The sequence below is a fragment of the Motacilla alba genome, chromosome 1 (assembly GCF_015832195.1).
Source record: "Motacilla alba alba isolate MOTALB_02 chromosome 1, Motacilla_alba_V1.0_pri, whole genome shotgun sequence".
In the NCBI taxonomy this organism is placed as follows: domain Eukaryota; kingdom Metazoa; phylum Chordata; class Aves; order Passeriformes; family Motacillidae; genus Motacilla; species Motacilla alba.
The window spans coordinates 20053310-20074644 of record NC_052016.1 but is presented as its reverse complement, the minus strand read 5'-3'; positions in this window follow the sequence as shown (position 1 = coordinate 20074644).

The following is a 21335-nucleotide window of genomic DNA, read 5'->3' as shown; positions in this document are numbered from 1 at the left end:
ACGTGGCTTTATTACATTCCTGTATGCTGTAACATATCCTCTCTTCTGAGATCTGGTACTGGAGAAAAGGCACTTTGCTTTTGCTGTCAGGTGTAAAATAGTTAATCCTTTCTACAGAGGTCTTGCATTTCTCTGCAGATTACCATTAGCTGAAATGTGCTGCAAGGTAACTCACAGTGCAGAAATGATGGCCAGGACGTAATTTAGTTATGTCTACAGCAAGTGAGCAATGCTCAACCCCAAGAGTGGCATGCTCCAAAAGTACTACGCAGTACAAAATAATTCTGTGTATAGTTTGGATCAAGCTCTGCTTCCATTTTCATCATTTTTGCAAGGGTAACATCCTTGTATGAGCACAAGTCAGGCCAGATTCACAGATCCTCTGTGAGGTGATCAGCAATAAACAAACTAAGCTGTGTATGATCATTGTGCTTTTATTCATCAGATGCCTCTGAAAGAACATTTGCATTCAAGCCAAGATCTTTGCTTGAATGAAAAATTATCCCCACTGGAATCAAACAAGGCTATTTGACATAAGTACAGAAATCAATTTAGTATCTCCCTCTGCCAAGAGACTCTGGGCCTAAGCCTGCTGCTGTTGAACTCATCAGATAGATAGGGCTCATTATGCTTGTAGGGGATTAAGGACCACTCCCACAGTCCTGCAGAAGGCTTCTAATCTGCACTAAGACCCTAGTGTCCCCCTAAGTGACTTCCATTCCTGCACAGGCTTAAGGTTGCAAACACTTCTAGTGGTATTTCCCATACCAGAGAAAAATCCTACCCTCAGACTTTCGGGCTATGGGGTCATGCTGTGGCTGTATGAGGAGGGTCTATCCTCAGTATGAAATTTTTCTCTTCCCACTATTTTGGTGAGGAGAAGTTGCAATTACTATACTTCAATTTCAAAAGAGAAAAAAAATAATTACAAAAATTATAGTAATTGGGGCATTCATTGCCACTTCAAAAGATATTCTTTTCTTTAGCAGCTTTGCTGAAAAGTACTTTCAGATTTACTAAAGAAATGTCCTCCCCCCATCATTAGTCTTCTTTAGAAATGAATCCTAAACAAATATTATGGAATGAGTATGAAGTCACTGAAATCAAAAGATACAAGTCAATGACTCTGTTATATTGAAAAGTCCTTGATCTTAAGGGGAAAAAAAAACCAAGAAGGGATTACTAAAAATTAAATCCATACAGTTGCTATTGTAAATGAAAATATTTTTGAGCTTTGGATAATGCTCTCAGGCACATGGTGGGATTCTTGGGCTGCCCTGCACAGGGCCAGGAGTTGGACTTGTGATCCTGATGGGTCCTTTCCAACTCAGGATATTCTATGGTTCTACTTTCTAGATAAAATTGCAGTCATACCATAGAAAGACAAACAAGGACAAAAAGCATGGGCATAGCCACCTGGTCATTAGAAATGTTGCTGTTGCATCTAAAATACATGTAAAGTCAGCTCCAGGCAGGCCAAGACAAGTTTAAACTGTACAAGTCTGACAGGTCTTCATCCTGAGGTCTTGCAAAATCAGTACCAATGAGTACAAATCATGTGGCCAGTTACTAGGAGTTTTTACCAAGCTACTACACTGCAGTACCGTCACTGAAAACTTTTGTCTTTGGAGAACAAGGTAAGGTGGAGAAAAGGAAGCAGTCTGTAGCAGTGAAGCAGCAGGCCAAAAGCCTACAAACTGAATCCTGACTGGAACCGACAGAAACCATGAGAAAGCTGACAGCTCTTTGTGAGAACAGCTCTGCAGCAGTAAAAAGCAACTTGTTTATCCTGAGAAAGAGTTCTAAGACTGTAGAAAACAACCTACTTTCCCTGAGAAAGAATTCTAAAACTGTGATAAACACGAACCACCTGTATAAACTGTTTTTACACTGTTAGATAAAAAAATTAAAACTCTCTCTCACAAACAACTTTTCCCAGCACGTATGCACCAAGGGTTTGAGTGACCAATCACATAGACCAACAACTAGTTACTGACCAATAAAGGATAAACAAGAGATGTTCTTAAAAAACCCTATAAAAGAAAACATGAGAAATAAACCAAAATCAATCCTTTCTTTTTACACCATAAAACATGTCTTACATCCTTCTTTATTGAGCATCACAACAACACAGTTCATTTCCTTTGTGAGTTGTCTGTTTTCTTTACCATAGTTCTATACTTTCATTTGTTCTATATGTCTTTCATTTTTTAGTATCTTTCTGTGGGGAAAGAAAAAAAAAACCACAAAAAAAAAAAAAAAAAAAAAAAAAAAAAAAAAAAAAAAAAAGAAAACCAAGAAAACCCCCCAACATTTAAAATGTTGGCACAGGTAGAAAGCCAACCTGAGTTATAAAAGAGAAAACAATGTCTAATAGAGGTCTCAGAGGCATAGAAATGAGACATAAACAGCCAGAAGTCACTGCAGCCCTTCTCCTCACTTTTCCTTACATTCAGTCTTTGCAGGTTCCCAGTCAGCAGTGTTCCTTTGTTTCACCTGCAGGTGCTGCTCCCTGGTTTCACAGAGGTGTCACAAAACATTGCAGAGTTCCCATGGGAAATGCAAAACTTACTGAGCCCCCACACAGCCTAACTTCCCGGATTTATACAAGGAGCAGCTGAGGTCTCTTGGTTTGTTCAGACTGGAGAAAAGTTTGCGGGGACACCTCACTGGAATTTGCAGCTTCCTCACAAGGGGAAGAGGAGGAGCAGGCACTGATCTCTTGTCTCTGGTGATCAGTGACAGAACACAAGGGAATGGCCTGAAGCTGTGTCAGGGGAGGTTTAGATTGGGTGTTAGGAAAAGGTTTTTCAACCAGAGGGTGATTGGACACTGAAACAGGCTCGCAGAGAAGTGGTCACAGCATCAAACCTGACAAAATTCAAGAAGCTTTTGGAAAATGCTCTCAGCACATGGTGGGACTCTTGGGTTGTCCTGTGCAGGGGCAGGAGCTGAACTTTGGTGTCTTCCAACTAAGGATATTCTATGATTCTATGATCCCATTTTTCACATGTTTCTTTATAACCTGGACCAAATGGGTCATGTCCAAGCCTGAAAGACAGCCCACATTGAAGAGGGATGCAGGAGGACCAAGGAAGAGACAGCAGGAAAAGCTGTGAGCTGTCCCTGGAGTGCTTTAGGACTGCAGGCAGGCTACTGCAGCCCAGAAAAAGCTGTGGGGGCTCAGGAGTGCCTAGAGGTGTTTGGAAACACAGCAAAACACTGCAGCACATGTAGGAGCATGTGCATCCCATAATGACTCTGGAAGGAGAAGAAACAGCAGCTGACCTTCCTCTTCCAGTGTGCCAATCCCCATAATATCCACAGCCAGTGAGCCTGGCTTTTTTTCGCACCCAGACACCCAGCTCAAGATGCCATTTCCTGAGCTGTGTTTAGCCATTCCATGGCTGACCTACAGCACTCACTGGCTGCTTTCTGCTCCACATCAGGCAGTGGGATCTTGCCTTTGATGGACAGAATCATCAAATGGCCTGCTTTGGAAGGGACCTCAAAGATCAGCTAGATGGGCAGGGACACCTTCCACCAGACTAGGTTGCTCCAAGCCTTGTCCAACCTTACCTTGAACATTTCCAGGGATGGGGCATTCACAGCTTCTCTGGGAAACCTGTGCCTGGGCCTCACCACCCTCACAGGATAGAATATTTTCCTAATATCTGATCAAAACATACTGTCTTTCAGTTTGAAGCCATTCCCCCTTATCCTGGCTCTCCAGGTCCTTGTACATAGTGCCTCTCAATGTCATGGTCCAGCACCTTGGGTACTGCCAGGTGGGTATTCCAAAGGGAGGCACCACCATGCAAAAGCCATGGACAAAACATTCCCCAGAGGATCAGCCCTTGAAGAGACCTTTGAATTTGGAGAGCATTGCAACTGCATCCTACTGATCCCATTTCCACAGCTGAGAGACAGATCTGTTGGCCCTTAATATGGATTTTTATGCTAATCCTTTGCAAAGACTAAGGCAGTAGCACAAGCACTTTAGGGAGATGAGGGCAAGGGAACTGCTCTGTGAGAGATCCCTGGCAGAAAAAAGCTGCATGTCTCCTTGGCACTTATTTAATTTCCTACCTGGAATGTATTTAAGGACTAATAAGAAACAGACATAGCTATGGGAAGGAGCAGTTGACTGTGAAAATGTTTAAAAGTAATAGACATGACTTTCCATGGCCTTTTGTGAGATGTGAATAACATTGTTGAGTCTTCCTGTATCCTCAGAAGATCCATTTAGACTAAGAGTGAGCTCCCTGCAGTTTTATGGACTTGAAAACCTCATCTCTAAAACTGGTGAATTACCAATTAAAAGCAGTAATGGCAACTGCAGCAAAGAAGTCATGACAGGTAGTAATAAGATCTTTTCTGTTTAAAGAAGACAATGAAAACCACATTTGCTTTCAAGAAATGGTGATCCTTGTAAGACATTAAGAAGAGCTTAGCTCGAGCTCTACATGGAGTAGAAGGAAAGAAAAATAACACTTGAGGTTTGGGAATGAGTCTTCTTTGGGGCTGGTTTGCTGAAAAATCTAGTTCATTATCTGTGGAAATGTAAATGTATGTCACCACCAGGGAAAAAAAATGAGTGAGCTTCTGTTTTAAGACAGAGCCTTGCATTTTCTTTAATTTAGCTGCAGTAAAATTAGTTGCAATCTTAATTCCCTCTTATAAAGTGGTGCTCCAAAATCTATGTTTTTATCTAAACCAGCAGATTACATTTCTACACCTCTGCTGTGAAGAAAGTCTTCAAAATGTCACCTTACTTAAACCCCATAGACTATCACTCTCCTTAAGCAGCAAATGATTTGAAAAAACAAAGCCATTTCCAGTTTTACTGATGTTTTTTTCTCACTGCTGAGGTGTTGTAAAGGTTCCTCAAAGAGCAAGGACATGGTCTCTGCACAGATGATTTCCTGTTTTGACCTCTGCTGTTTTCTGCTGACTTTCCCTCCATCACCTGTGTCTGCTGCAGAGCTAAAGCAAAGTGCACAACAACAAAGTTGCTTCCGGGGCTCCACAAGAATTTCTTTGGCAAATAACTACCACTAACCACACCACTGTTAACATTTCCCATATGTAAAACATTAATTGAAATAAGATTTAGACGTTCTTGTCTCTTGCTGTAGTTCTTTGCCCCAAAATTATTTACTACAGTCTGCACTTCAGAACAGTTCCAGAACAAAATAAATATTTGCACTGGTCTGTGTTCTCTTGCAACTTATGCTACAAATTACAGGGCAGTTAAGGGGAAGTTAATGACTGATTTTGAAATGCAATAATCACTTCTCCAGTGCTCTTATTTTTGTTCCCTCTGTTGTGCATAAAATATGTCTATATGAATTTGTACATATACAAATTTATAATATATCATTTTCACAGGTAATTTGATGTAAATTTATCACTGTAAAGTAAAAATTAACAAATAAAATTAAATACTGTATTAAAATTCAGCTCAGAATTTATTTTAAATTCCCTTCATAATAAGCTTTTTCTATTTAACTACATGTGATGGCACTTAGGCAATTAATTTTAATTTCTCCAAGAAGGCCATATTCATAATAGGATGTTTATTACCTCTCTAACCTGGTGCCACGCAGAACTGGAGGAAGACAGTGTGAGTGACAATTGTAGTGTTATGCTTACAGGAAAATACTATAAATAGAGCAGCTAAACTTAGGGACACACCTGCTGTGCTCTCAGAATTTAATCCTCACACAAGGTGCTGAGTACTGTGAAGCAAAAAGCTTATAGGAATCACTAGACATTAAGATGATCCATCCACTGCAGAGTGGGGCATGGGTGACAGAAATGCCATTGTTGCTGTAAAACCCCTGTAATATGTTATTTTGAACCATATTGAAACACTCTGTGCAGAACTTTCATGGCATGGATACATGCTAAAAAATATAAGGCCAGAAGATGACTAGTGAGCCACACCATCATCTCCAGCGTAATATAAGAGGTGCACAAATGTGAATTTCTGGCACAGCGCTTCCAAAAGCACCAGCTCTTCCCATGAGTAAGCTCCCTTGGTAACTGCCTGGGAGGAAATTCCCTCAAAACCAACATTTAAAGTCACTATCTACATCTTTGTGGGAAAATCCCCATCTAGGTACCTTCAGCAGTTCCAAATCTTTTTTCTTGCCTGCCAGTTTTTCAGTACAGTGCACTCCTGCTGTTAACAGGGATTTGTAAGCCTGCCCTTTAGCTAAAAGAAAAAAAAATATCATTTACACCCCAGGAATGGGGAATTAAATAAAAACTACAGGTGGCATGAAAAAAGGGAAGCTGAAATGTGAAAAACTGGTGAAAGGGTTTTTATTGCTGTACTGTAGCTCGATGTGCATTTGTGTGTTTTGTATGTGTACACCGTGATCATAGAATCACAGAATGGCCTGAGCTGAAAGGGACCTCAAAGATCAGCTCATTCCAGCCCCCTGCCATGGGCAGGGACATCTTCCCCTATCCCAGGTTGCTCAGAGCCCCATCCAACCTGGCCTTGTACTCTTCCAGGGATGGGGCATTCACAGCTTCTCTGGGAAACCTGTGCCAGGGCCTCACCACCCTCAGAGGGAAGAACTTCTTCCTATTCTCTAATCTAAAGCTACTTTCTGTCAGTTTGAAGCCATTCTCCATTGCCCTGTCACTCCAGGCCCTTGTAAAGAGTCTTTCTCCATCCTTCCTGTGAGCTCCCTTCAGGTACTGGAAGGCCACAATTAGGTCACCCCAAAGCCTTCTCTTTCCCAGGCTGAACAATCCCACCCAGTTCTCTCAGCCTTTCCTCATAGCAGAGCTGCTCCAGCCCTCTGATCAAGTTGGTGGCCTCCTCTGGACTGGCTTCAACTGGTCCATGTCCTTCCATGATGATATTGAAGACAAAGGACCTCAGAATTAGACAAGAATGGAAAATTTCAGTCACTTAGTCCAACACGATGCTCTTACAGATATAAATTTAACTATGAAACTTTAGAAATTCCCATATGAAAGCTGTCTAGATTTCTCATCACATTGCTTCAAGAACCTTACTTTTCCTGATTACAAGATCATTTTGCTAGGTTTCAAGATGAACTGTGCCAGCTTATACACATTTGTTTCTATATCCCCACCATTCTTCAGAGCTTTTTCCATCCCATTCATTTGGTCAGTGTTCTAAAACAGAACAATCATATCCATCCCTTCAGGCCTTCCTGCTACAAGCTGAACAGAACAAAAGCCTACCTCCATACTTTTAGAGAAAGGACAGTATAATTAATAGGAAAAGAGATGCATAGGGAAAAATCACAATTCTGTCTGGAAAAATGACAAAACTATTTTTTATTTATCCATCACAATCAGAGCAGTGGTCCATAAACCACTTCTAGGTCACATAACCAAAGAGGGACAAACCAAGGTGAATATTAAACACAGTGTAATATTTTAGTCTTATTATAAGGTTGTGTTTAGTCATTTCTAGGTGTATGAAAGAAGACTTTTCTGCTAAGTCAGAAGCTAAAAAAGTTGAGGGGGCTGTGAATGCTTTGTGTACTTTTTTCCCAGGATGGAAGCAGGGTCGCAAGTTTTTTAATTTCAAAAGAAGATAAGGGATGGGTACTAGTGGTTCTGCATGGAAAACACAGGTTGCCAACAACTGTGGGGCACACAACAACCATTACAGGCTTAGGTTCTGCTGAAGCTTGAGCTACAGGCAGTGTAAGTGCACTGAGCTCATGACCAGTTCCAAATACCTGCTTTATTTTCTGTAATTTTTATTTAAAAAGCACACAGTTTTCAATACCTTATGGTTTTTGCTTTGCCAAACAAAAAGAACAGCTGAAAAACATGTCTTACATCTGCCATAAACAGAGGGCAGCACGCTCCAAATAGTTGATGAATTATAGCATACAATTATTCCATAAATAATTATGGCAGCTTTCCAAATCTAGTTTTCTTTTCTTCCAGTTCCACTGGTCTTTATTGCAGCAATGGAGATTGTCCCTAGGAACTGTAAATTCACTCAGGAGCTAAAGAGTGTCTGAGAGTTTTGCAGTATTGATTGGAGGGATGCTATGTGGCAATCACTAGTATATCAACCCAAACAGCTATTACACGTTCCATGGGTCCCATGAAACCTACCTGGAAGTTTATGGAGTTCTCATTTCCTACAATGGAAGTAACTGCATTTAGAAGAAACTCTCAAGGGACTTCCAAAGTCAAGAAAATAGCCCAAGCCAGGCAGTTAAAAAATAAAGCAGGAAAAGGTGGCCATAAAGAAAAGGCTTCTGGCAGACCTGAGTGCTCTGGTGCTCCACTGAGAGCTTCCCAGGGAGAGATAATTTTGCAGGGCAGGTCAGAGTTGAAGGAGGAAGACAAGGCAGGTTCCTCAGGCTGTCATCCCACGAGTGGGCATGGGTCGTTTCATTTTAAAATTAACATCATTTGGGGAGATTAACTTGTAAGTTACACAGCGCTTTATACGAATCAAAATATGTGAAGTAAATTAACACAAAGCCTTCAGTTCTCCTCAAGGGAAACACTTTTTAGCATTGTTTCCAGTTGATTTAGCCTTTAAATGAGCAAGGTTATAATTGGTAATTAAGCTTGCTGCATTTTGGGCATACAAATGAAGACAAAAAGTGAAGTTGCAGCTTCTGAGGGGAAAATGAGAGTAAGCATATGGGAAGCAAATGAGGCTAATATGACACAATTCACAGCTTCATTTACATCAGCATGCAAGTCAGGCAGGCTCCCTTGGATTAGTTAACACTTCACTTGCTGAACTTCAGCATCAGGTGTTATGTAACAAGCCTAAAGACAGTAAAGAGTAAAACATAGTTATGAGATGAGAAAGGGATGAAACACAAAATACCCTCAAGCCTCACTCATGCTCTTAAATGTAAAGACGTGCCAGAATGACACTACTGGGTGTGGAAGAGGGTCTGGAGCTTTCCATAACTTAGAAAACATGTCAATCACATTTGTGTCTGCTAAAGCTATAAAGCAGCTTTGGATATCACTATTCATTGTATTTTGTACAATTTTCAACTTTCTGGATTTGGCCAAGTTTTCTACATTAGCACATTGGTTGAGTATCCAACTGATTTGCAGCAAGAAACAGGAAGATTCCACACATCCAAGTGAGAGAACTTATGGAAAACTGAGAAGGACAACAACTGAATGGACAACTACCCTTTGAGCCCAAACCCACTGAAATGACTGGGAATCCTTTCGTTGAATTAATGAAGTTTCATGTGAGTGAGCTGTATAACTACATGGTAGCACCAAAATTTGGGATACTCATGAGAGAAGGCGCTTCCCAATAGCAGACTATGATTTGCACTTTCTTCCAGCTGTCCTTCCAACCATGTTCCAATCATTTTGCTTGCTTCTGCCTCTATTCAGCCAGGCAGCTCCCTCTAGATTTTGGCATTAACGTCTCTTGGGTGCTTTTCCCAATGTGAGCAGTCAGAAGCAGCTGCATTCAGGATCATGCTATGTGCAAAACCTGCTGCAATTCAAAAGAGAAACATGCTACCTTGGCATCTCCCACACTCAGCAATAATTTAATTCTACTTACAAAAGAGATTTCTAAATGCTTATGATCCAGAAAACCTCTAAGTCAACAATCTTTCTCTGCTAGGATTTTTATAGCTGATACAGAAATGTGCTTTTGATAAATATAACAGAAAGGACAGAGAATGAGTGAACCACTTTTTTTAAAAACACTAACCAAAATATTAAAAGCTGACAGAACATTTGGCAGACTTGTAAAATGTTAGTTCTAAATCCTGTATGTCTTCTGAATATAAACAGGATCTAAGCAAAACTGCACTGAAAAGCAAGAGAAGTTTCATTCAGACTTTGCTCAAGATTTCAACACAGTTGTTACCTTTTCCTTCAAAAAACAAGTAGCAGTTTTATTTAATACACCTGTTCACTAGTCCACTTTGCCAAGAAACATCCTAAGGAATAAATTTCTAGCAGTTTCTCATAGCAAGACCATTCCTTATGGCCAGAATACTTCATTCCACTTTTTTCCTTCCCAATGAAACTGTGCTTTAAGGGTTTTTTATGTGTGGGCAGATGGGAGAGAGAAAGACTGGCAAAGAGAGATGGCAGGTAGAGTCAGAGGGAGTCAGAGGAAGAAAAAATTATAATATCTTGCCTCAGCACATATTTGTATCTGCTTTTTGTAGCCTTGGCTGTGTCCTTGGCTGGCAGAAAATTGACTTTCAATTAGTGGGCATTGCATCAATGTGATGTAAAAGGAGGCCTTGTGGGCTGGAGATAAAGTCAAAAGTTAATAAGTGCATTGCCAAAAGATATGTCTAGTCATTTAATGTTTCAAATTAAATTCCAGTTTGGGATGTCACACACTGTTTTGCTGAAACAGAGCCAGAGCTGCATGCTGGTTACTGCACAGCCTGCTCAAGTAGGTCAGCACTGCCGTGCTGCCGCTGTGGTGTGTCTGTCCCCTCACTTCTCTGCTCCATGGAGTGTAGCTCTTCTTTACTGAAATATGACTTTATACCTGGCTTACATTTACAGGTGGAAATCTCCTGTAGTTCCAGCCACTTCTAAGGCATCTGATAACCATGACAGCCCATTGTTTGCAAACTTGTGTTCTTTTCTCAATGTTATGACAAGTATCATAGCAAAAAGGAAGAATTGCTAAGCTTTTGTTTCACCCACACAAGAAAACATTTTGCCCTTTAAGCTGCTGCACAGAAGAAGGAAGAATCATTCAAACTACATGGAAAATTAGCAAATATTTGGGATGATGATAAATACCTTTATGCAAGTCACTGATCTCAAGATGCAAAGTCTGAAATGCTTGAAAAATATAAAAATTGGTCAGCTGACAATTGTGTGGTGAAGTGACTGAATGCACTGGCCTTATTTACCTGATTTTTAATGTTGCAAGCCTCCTATTCATGACATCAGGTATTTTGCAAATATGCTACTGCGAGTATTTTGCTATTGAGGGAATTCTTTAGGCTGCTTGTATACATGAATAGGCTGTCCTGGCTTGAAAACTAAACAAATAAATCAAGAGAGGATGATGAGGATGTCTAGGCTGAAGAGAATTGAACAAATTATTACTGAAAGTATTCCCTTCCATAGACACCTGTAGATGTAGATGTATATGTAGATGTGTATGTGTATGTGTATGTATATGTGTACATATATGTGTACATGTATATGGATTTTTAATTAAGTCTCTACCCACTTTAACATGTTCTGTATTATTTTAACAAATTTCTAGACATCATCCAAGATAAAGATATTGTGGGGAATGAGGATTTTTTTCCCCCCAGGAATTATGAAACAGACAAAAAATTAATATAGTAGATGCTGAGAGAATAAACAGTACTAGGATAATGGCTGATATCTACACTTTACAAAAATTTACATAAATATACTTTCATTTCCCCTAATATCACTATATAGCTATTAGAATAATATCAAGCTAATATTGATAATCCATAGAATCGTATCATTATTTCTTCATTATCCTGGACTCTGTGCAAGCATTGCTATCAAGGGATATAAACATTGCTGAAATAAAATAGTACATGACACACTCACTCATTCTGCTGAAATGGCCTTTGGTAGAGGGAAATGAAAAATGCTCCTCCTTAACCTCTCTAATAGGTTTTAGATCTTTCTCCAATTTTAGGCTTATTTGGGAATGAGACAAAAATCCCTTTTTTTTTTGTAAATGTAATGAAAGTGGGCATGTAGGGTGAAGACATCTTGACAGAGCATCTACACAGGAAATAGTACAGTGTGAGGGTATAAAATATTTATTGAGTACTAAATGTATGTGAAGAGAAAGATGTTTTTAATGTCTCAGCTCAAAGACAATCTCCCATAACTTTATCTCTTCCCACACACCAGAGTTTTCTCAAAAGGTACAAATCTGTTGGAAATTTCATTAATACTAATGCTCACAGGCCCCTGTGCCAATTCCATTTTCTGGGTATTTCCATATGAATGAAGTTCAGCGTGTGCTTTGGCAGTAAAGATGGTAGTTAGCAATCCATCTTTGGTCCAGCTATAGAAGCAAATATCTTGACAGAATTGATAAAAATATAATTTTTTTTTTTAAAGCAGAATGCTGTTATATGAATTAAGATATTTTGGGGTAAAAAAAGAAACAGACATAATGCTCATTAAATAGAAACAGCAGGCATCTGATTTGAAATGGGATTAGTTCCCCAGTCCTGCTGTGCTGTTTTCATGTACATGGATGGATTAACAAAACAGGTTGGGTTTGAGCTTTTTTTCATTGCCCCTTATTTCAGATCAGGACTATCAGCCACCACTTTTTCCTGACTTTGCAGATTAAAACTTTTAATGACTCCATCAATGGAAACTAGGCCACTGTCAATAGTGAGCCTAATACTAACTGGCACTCTTTGGAGATTAAGGCTCGGCCGGCACATAGAGTGACATGTCATTTTAATTTTAGTTAAGTAAAAAGACACAGCTAAACACAGCCTTTGCTTCTCATTAAGTTTATTGCAGACAACATGTGTGTTGGGCAGCTGCATGGAGCACCACCTGCATTTTCCAGAGGCTGATAAATGGAACTAAGATAGTCAGGAATCTGGTATGTCCAGTGATAGGGTCAGGAAACCCAACAAACAACAGGTTGTTGAGTCTAGTGAGGGATGTGAAGGGCAACAAGACTTCTACAGGAAAAATGTGAGCTCACTACTTAACAGGACAAGGGATCTGGTGACATAGGACATGGAAAAGGCCAGGGTAGGGAATGCCTTTGACTATGAGTGAAAACCAGCCTGCAGAAATCACAGGCCCATGAGACCTGGGACCTAGTGGAAAAGTCTGCAGCAGCAAGAGCTTAACCCTCATTTGGGAAGAATCATTTAGGGAGTATATAAACAACCTGGACATACCCAAAGCCCTGATGCCTGATGGGACCCATGCACAACTGCTGATGGAACTGGACAATGTCACTGTGAGGCCACTCTCCATCATCTTTGAAAGGCCATGGCAATCAGGAGAGGTTTCTGAGGACTGGAACAAAGCAAATGTCACCCCTATCTTCAAGAAGGAGAGATACAGGCTGGTCAGCCTTGCCTTGATATCTGGGAAGAGGATGAGACCTATAATCCTGGAAATCATTTCCAAACACATGAATTACAAGAAAGTGACTAGGACCAGCAAGGATTCATGAAAGGAGAATCATGCCTCATGACCTGAAAGCCTTCCTCCATAAATAAGTAGTTGAGAAGATGAGGTACAAGCAGTGGTGTTCTTTATCTTGACTTTAACAAGGCTTTCAACACGGTATCTGATAATATCCTTGTAGAGAAACTGGTGGTATATGGACTAGATAAAAGTACATGAGGTGGACTGAAAACTGATGCAACTGGGCCCAAAAAGTTGTGATCAGCAGCTGTTAGTTCAGCTGGAAGCCAGTCCCTAAAGGTGCAGCCCAGGGGCTGATGCAGAGCCAAGACTGTTTAACATCTTCAACAGCCACCTGGATGATGGGACAGTGTCACTTCAGCCAGTCTGCTATTGGCATGAAACTGGGAGGGGTGTGCTGCCCTTCAGATGGTCCTTGACAGGCTGGAGAAATGAGCTGGTGTTCAAAGTTTGACACAGAATTGCAAAGTCCTGAACTCCAGGAGGAATAACCCCATGCACCAGGACAAGCAGGAACCATCCAGCTGGAAAACAGCTTTGCAGAAAAGGAGCTGAGGTCTCTGGTGGGCAAGTGAGACATAATCCAGAAAAGTGCCCTTGCTGTACAGAAGGCAAACAGCTTCCTGAGCAGGATTAAGCAGTGTTGCCAGCAGGTCATGGAAGGTAATCCTTTCCCTTTCCTCAGCCCTGGTGAGAATATCAACGCCCTGGAGGGCTGGGTCAGGCACTGGGCTCTCCAGTGCAACAGAGGTGTAGTGTCACTGCAGACAGCCTGTGAGTGCCTCAGTGACTGAAGGCATTTGTCCCACAGGGAGACACAGAGAGCTGAGAGTGGCCAGCCTGGAGCAGAGAAGGCTCAGAGGGATCTCTTCAGTGTGTAAAAAAGACCTAATGAAGGGATTGAAGAGGAGGGAGCCAGGCTGTTCATAATGGTATCATAGGAACAAGACAAGAGGCAATGGGTACTAAGTGAAATGTGGGAAATTTCACTGAAACATGAGGAAAACCTTTTTACTGTGAGGGTGGTTGGACACTGGCACAAGGTGCCCAGAGGCCAAGCAGTCTGCAACCTTGAAGGTATTGAAAATCCAGGCAGACACAGCCCTGAGCAACCTGCTCTGGCTGATCTGCTCTGAGAAGGGGCTGGACCAGGCAATCTCCTGAGGTACCTTCCTGCCTCAGCCAGCCTCAGCTGAGTGTGTGATTGCAAATATTGCAGTGTGTCATGCCCAGGTGATTCTAAAATTGACAGCCTACATTCTGCCTCATTTTTCATTTTCTCCAGTGCTTAGGAATCTAGGCTGGATTAGTAATGGTCTCTTTTAACACCCTGGTATGGCACTAACTCTTCCTTTTGCTGATGTGGGCAGTTTCTGGATGTACAGTCCAGGCAAATACACCCAAACACACCCACCAGAACTGGAAGGCAGGGCTAAGCCAGTAACCTGCACACAGGGAAGACAACATCCATGCTTACAGTGAAGCTGTCTCCACATAAATACACAGGAAAACCATTTGCAACAGGGAAACTCAGTGGCCAGAGTATTATGATGGGTTCACCATCCACACAAGTGCAAATTCCTACTGCTGCTTGCTTCTGCAAGTACATCCCCTCTGATGTCCTATCAACTCATTTCCTTAAATGTGTGTGTGTGCATAAATACATAAACAGTGACAGAAACAAGAGGCATAAGTAGCAGCAGTGTCACTGGTTAAATGAGTTTCCAAAGAGGATGATTGTGTTGCAGCAGTAACTGGAGCTGGCATTGTAGTGAAAAATTCACACACTTCAAGCGGGTATGTGTTTCTTGAGGCAAGCCTTACCATCATAGAGGAATCCTTGGAGGATCATTATCCCCAAAATACAGAGGATAGAGAAGAACTAATTCAAACAACATAATTGAAAGAGAAGGTGGTACTCATTTTTGACAACCTTCACTAAAGGTTTTTAGTTTGTCATAGTTTGTACAATTTTATATAGGCATCTGATTTTTCTTTTTTTTTTTTTAATCTATTGAAATTTTGCTCTGGGAAATGAATAGGGGAAGGAACTATGTAACAGATCAGCTCCTTCTGATATCCTGTTAAAGAACAGTTTAGTTTAGGATTAGAAAGAAATTGTGAGGACAGTAGTATGAGGATGCTGTTTTCCTTGCATTTGCTGCTACAGAAGACTCTAGTAAGAGGACAGCACACTCAGTATTTCAATAGCATGGCTGATGCTGCCAGTTCTCTAGGAAAGTATAGAGCATTTGCCAAGATACTGAAACACCAACATGCTTCACAAGCCACTCCTTAATCTGTATATAGGTAGTGATACACATCTTGCTGCTCTTTCAGACAGGTAACTACCTTATTGTGTCCTTTACATGTTGACATTTCAACATGTGGAAAGCCATTAAAGACCACAGAACTTTCATCATACTGTACGTGTATATGGAGGTTTCATAATGCTGTTTTGATGTTGTTACAAAATATTATTACAAAGATTCTCCTCATCAAAAATCAGGGCTTTTTGTGCTACTCCGTGGCTCTCACATTTAAGCAGCTTAGTGGCACTTTGGTTCTTCCCAAAATTTCTCATGTAATAGTATTTACCAATTAGCCAAAACTTTCACAAAACTTCTACTCAAGCAAAATGAGACTAGCAGACTACCTTAGATGATTTTCAGAAGACCACAGTTAGGTGGCTGCAAGGCTTGTTAGGAACTGCATTAGTATTCATAATAAAAAGAAGACTAGAATTTGTAGGTTGCAAAAATAGAAGTAAAACTGGCAAAGACAATGGGAGGTACAGAGCACAATGACTGCATTTTACACATCCAGCTCTGGGTAACGATGCAGAAATAAGTCTTGGGTGAGACAACAGCATGAACTAATTCCTTTGAAGTTTGTGAGGAACTTCCAGCAAAGGAGGAGGTACTTTGTAAAAAGGCCAGAGGTGGTTGTGTGAGAAACAACTAATGAGACAGTGAGGACAAGTGTTACTGACAGAGAGCTGGGCTAAATGTGACAATAATGCTGAGCCATTGCAGAGTCAATTGTTCAGAAACTTTGAAGTGGACAATGAGCTCGCCTTTCATGCTGATGAACCAGAAAGCCAAAAGAGAGATATAGACATTATGTCAGCAAGGAAGGTAATCCTCACAGTGCAATTCCGAATGAGCTTTCGGAGAACACAGTAGAAGTCGCAGGAGACACACAGAGAAGTTGGTAAGAGCTGAGATGTAAAGTGACAGGGACACTGGGACAGTCAACAAGGCTGAATCTCTTAATTAACATGTAGGAAGAAATAAAATTATGGGCACGTTGTTCATGTATGTATAGCTCTACAGAGACTGCAAGATCTGATGCCTTGAGAGGCTAGACAGTGTTAAAGGAATAAAGGAGGTATTTATTAAAAGGCCTTCAAAGAATACACCTTGGGCAGTACAAGAGCCTGGCCAAAGCTATACCCAAGATGGATGAGAGGTCACATGTTTTCACACTTTTGTAAGTTTTGATCCATTTGCACATTGGGGTTAATTGTCCAATTGCAGTTTCAGGTTATGAAGTCCCATCCTCCCAAACTGCTCTCCTGAATTTGCTGGTTTTTAAACTTTTTGGGCCTGAAGCTGCAACAGTGTCCTTGGTTGTCGAGCTGGAAAAGGATTGTTTTGTCTAACTAGACTGTGAAGAGAACTTGCTAACACTCCATATGAAGTTCAGAGTTATATACTAAAGCAGTGCAGAATCTAGAAAATATGAAAGCTACAACTTAAGGCATCATTCTATTCAATTTGAAGACCTAAATGGCTGGAAGGGCAATGAGGCATTTACAGCACAAAGATGGAGAAAGAGAGGTTTGTGACAGCAAAAAAACAGAACCTGAATGTACTGTGCCAAGTATAATAAGCTGTCGTAGCTGCCCTCAAGGAGGTGGGGAAAAGGTACTGATTTTAACTGGGCATGAAAAGACAGGCCAACAATAGAGGGAAAGAGCTGTGAATCACTGCAGATATGAGCCAATGCCAAACTCATGGATAAGAGACCTAGAGACAGGCTCACAGCCATGAGGACTTCAGGGGATGTATTACAGATCCTGATTAAAAGATGATTAACAAGAATCAGCTGCTTTCAGAGAAATAGCCAAGAATTAAAAGGCACACTGGACAAAACACAAAAGCCAATATGAAATCTTGATTTTGGAAGTGATGGAATGACTTGAATTGTCAGATGACACTGAGAGGCCACGGGAGATTCAGATGGAATTGGAGGGCTGAGATCTGGCCAGGAGGAAGGCATGCTCAGCTTGGGACAGCACTTTCTGTGACTTGCAGACATCCACAACTTTGTGAATTGTTGTGATAATCAAGAAGGAAAATGAGGCTGTGACATAAACAAGGCTGTGGCAGTGGACAATGCATTCCATTAACTTTGGAAAAAAAAGGCAAAAGAGCTTTAAAGAGCACTGTTGATCATTAAAGGGGCAAGGGGCATTGTAAAGGATATCTGAATCTATGGATGAATAAGGAATGCATAAACACCATTTAGAAATTGAGTGCTATTTCATCATTACAATTAATCAATGAGATCTTGTTAGGATTAGGAAATCTTGTGTGTATTCATCTGACTAGTAAATCAGGATAAACTAGTTACTAGAAAGCCTTTTACCAGAGTGTGAAGGCATAGAAGTCCCTCCTCCCCCTCTGTCTCTCATTCATGACTTGTTTGAACACTCATCTACCACATCTCTGATCCACTGTAGCCAGCAACCTGCTACAAGCCTTTGTTTATAAGACACAAATTGTTGCTCCACCCTTGTTTGCTGTGACTTTCATGTAATTTTAGGTTGGTTCAGCTTCCTTCATTTTGTGGCCTATTAGATGAGTCGCAGATTTGTTTTTCTAACCTCAAAAATACAGGGCATGACTTTCCAAGAAATACTTTTCCACACTAGCTTGGTATTTAATTTCAGAGGCCAACCATGAAGCCAAAAACCAATGAGTAACCCATCCTTTTCTCACTGCTTTGCTGAGATGACATCTGTGAATCAGACCAGTGGTATTATGGTAAGCTTTTGAAATTTTCCTTTGCTGAGTTTACTTAGCATTCTGAACAGCCCTGAATCTTCTTCCACTGATTAATGAACAGAACTAAACTTGCACAGGAGGAGACCTTAATGAAGGCATGCAGTTCAGTGAGCTCGAGAAGAAAAAGAAGAGATAAGAGATAAAGTCTGGTGGTGTGCTTAAGCACACACAGGGGTGTTTTACAGAAAGAGGAGTGGAGAAACAGTGTGGTTTCATATGGCAGAACCAGAGGGACATGGAGGAAAGGGATAGGAGAAAAACAGTCACAAGGGGAAGAAAACTAGAAAAAGGCAGAAGAAAGTCTCTGGTCTTTCTATGGGTGTCTTTACCCAGGTATTCAGGCAGTTAGCTTAAACTGACTCTACTATCACTCTCTTGAGGGTCTGGACAGTAATGCAGGAAACTGGACAGGAATCTGACAGATGCTGGTTACTTTTCAGCACATATCCCTCAAAAACCCTAAAAAAACCAGGGTGGAAAATGGGTAGAAGCAGTGAATAAATACTTCAGCCATCACTGCTGCCAAAAAAAGAGGATTATGAGATCAGGGCCTGGAGGGAAGATGAAGCAAAGGGAGTGGATGAAGGAACAGAAGGACCAGGAGCAAGAGATAAAACTAGTGGTTACATCAAGTCTGATGAAATTTCAAGCTGCTGAAAGGTTAGTTGCCTTCCCACCCCAAAAACCCTTACACCACATCTAGCACTGATATAGCTGAACATAGAGATATTTCAATGAGCTGGTGAAAAAAGGCTTTGATTTTTCTCTTTAATTTTGTTTTCTTCTCTTTTGTATCACCTCAGTGACTCATTTCACCTTGCAGCAGCCATGGGTTCACCAGATCCAACACAAAGGAAACGGCAGGGATAGGGAATGTGGGACTACCCCTTTTCAATTAGGTTTTATGCCACTCACTAAGGGGGCAAAGACCAGTCAATAAAGATTTTAAATAGGGCATTATAGTAAAGGTTGCACACTGAATAAAGTTGAAAGAGGACTGGGAGAATAAGAAGGTATAACAGGTCACAAAATAGATGAGTGGGGGGTACAGCAAATCATTCCTGTCTATACTTATCTTCCAGGAGTGAAAGATAAAACTAGGAAAGGTCAGAGAACACAAGAACAAAAGATCTGTAAAAAAAATGGACAGCAACAAGTAAAAGAAAGTAGAAAAAAAATCCACCAGAATACAAAAAGAAAAAAAAAAAAAAAAAACCAAACAAACCAGATGAATTGGAGAAAATGCATGTGTTTATTAATTGCAGAAAGAAATGTCTTAGGAACATGAAGATCTGCCAGAGTGCCTGGAAAAGCCACAGTCACCTGACCTACCGAGGGGAAAAATATCCCCAAGCCCAGGGGAGAGCAGAAGGGAGAAAGCAGAGAGGGCAGACAAAGAAGTCAGGCTGATTTCAATACGTTACTTCTTAGTTTTCAGAGAGGCAGACCTACTTCACCTAGTCTGAGTTTAATATTCAGATTTTTGACAAACTTTTCTCATTTCTTGAGTCTCCTTTAATATGCAAACCTACACAGATACTTTCATTTGGGCAGTGTCAATATTATTCGTGGTCTCCACTGTGAATCTCCTCTGCAGTATTTTGCCCCACCTCCCCCTGGATTCCTGTTTAACACTGTATTTTTCAGTAAAACTGCCATTTAGCTTTAGAACTCCTAAATCTTTGCTCACAAAACTGGAACTCAGTATGTCTATAAAACACTGCCACAAGCTTTCCTTTCCAAAATTTTGGTATTTGGAGGGCAGACCCATGATGGAGCTCAAGCCATGATTTTATGATTCAGTGTCCAGAGTACTCTGTCATCTAGGCATTACCCCTTCAGCAGCCTTCCCCCAGTCGTTGTAGGGCTGCACTGTGAACCACAGTGAATCAGCCTGAGGCAGAATTAACTCTCTTCCTTTAAACCAGCGATCCAGTCCCTTGTGTCACCTCACAAACACAGAAACACCAAGAGAAAACAGTGTGGGAACATGACCAAGCAGCTGGGGGAAGGTGAAGCAGTGGGAATTATTGAAACACAATCACTGCCAAAGCCTGCCTGTTAAGAAAATGCAAACTCAGTAGGGAAAAAGAAACATAGAAAGACAGAACAGATTTGTTTCCTACTAAAATAATTTTCCAGTGTAAGTAAACTGTTAGCTAGAATCACATGCACTGATAAACCAAGGGAGGAAATACAAATGTGTATGAATAAATATAAACCACACCACGGGCAGCAGCTACGATTTCACAATCTTCATCTTGGTGTTTGCTAGCCTTTTTCAGAAATTTGTGCCTGAAACATTAGTTCTCCTTCACTATTTTTACTGCAATGACCCCTATATTTTAGAGCAATATTTGACAAGAAAAGCAGCTCAGTCACCAAGAGCCATACTGTCTCCCACATGTCATTTATTAACAAGATTCATGACTATTTTGCCCTTGGATTTCACAGCAGCTGCTGCTGCACTGTGGCAATGAGCTGTTGAGACTCAATAGACATCAGATTCTGGAGGGGAAAATACTTCAATAATTATAGATTTTATAAAGCTCCACCATCATTTGTCCAGTCTCCCTGTCTGTATCTTAATCTTCTACCCCAGGTTGATGTGCCTTTTTCTGTCTTAATTTTTCTTCTCCAATGAAGCCAAGGTGCCGCTTCTTTGCTACCCTTCATCAAAAAAGCAGATGATGAGGAGAGAAGGAAATGCATCCTTTCTCCCAGATCCAGTTCTCAGCTTGTGGCAGAAACAATTTGAGGAAGATTCCAGCAAGCTCTGTGATGAAACAGGCTCCATCATCCACCAACAGAAGCAAATCTAAAGTCAACTTGCCGCCTAAGAGCAGTAAAGGATGGAACCCCAGCACAGTGCAGGACTTCTTTTTTTTTCAGGAAATCATAGAAGCATAGAATGGCCTGGCTTGGAAGGGACCTTAATGATATTCTAGTTCCAGCCATGCAGGGACACCTCACACTAGACCAGATTGCTCAAACCTCAGTTCAAACTGGCCTTGAACATTCCAGGGATGGGGCATCCACAACTACTCCAGGAAACCTGTTCCAGTGCCGCACCACTCTCACAGCAAAGAATTTTTC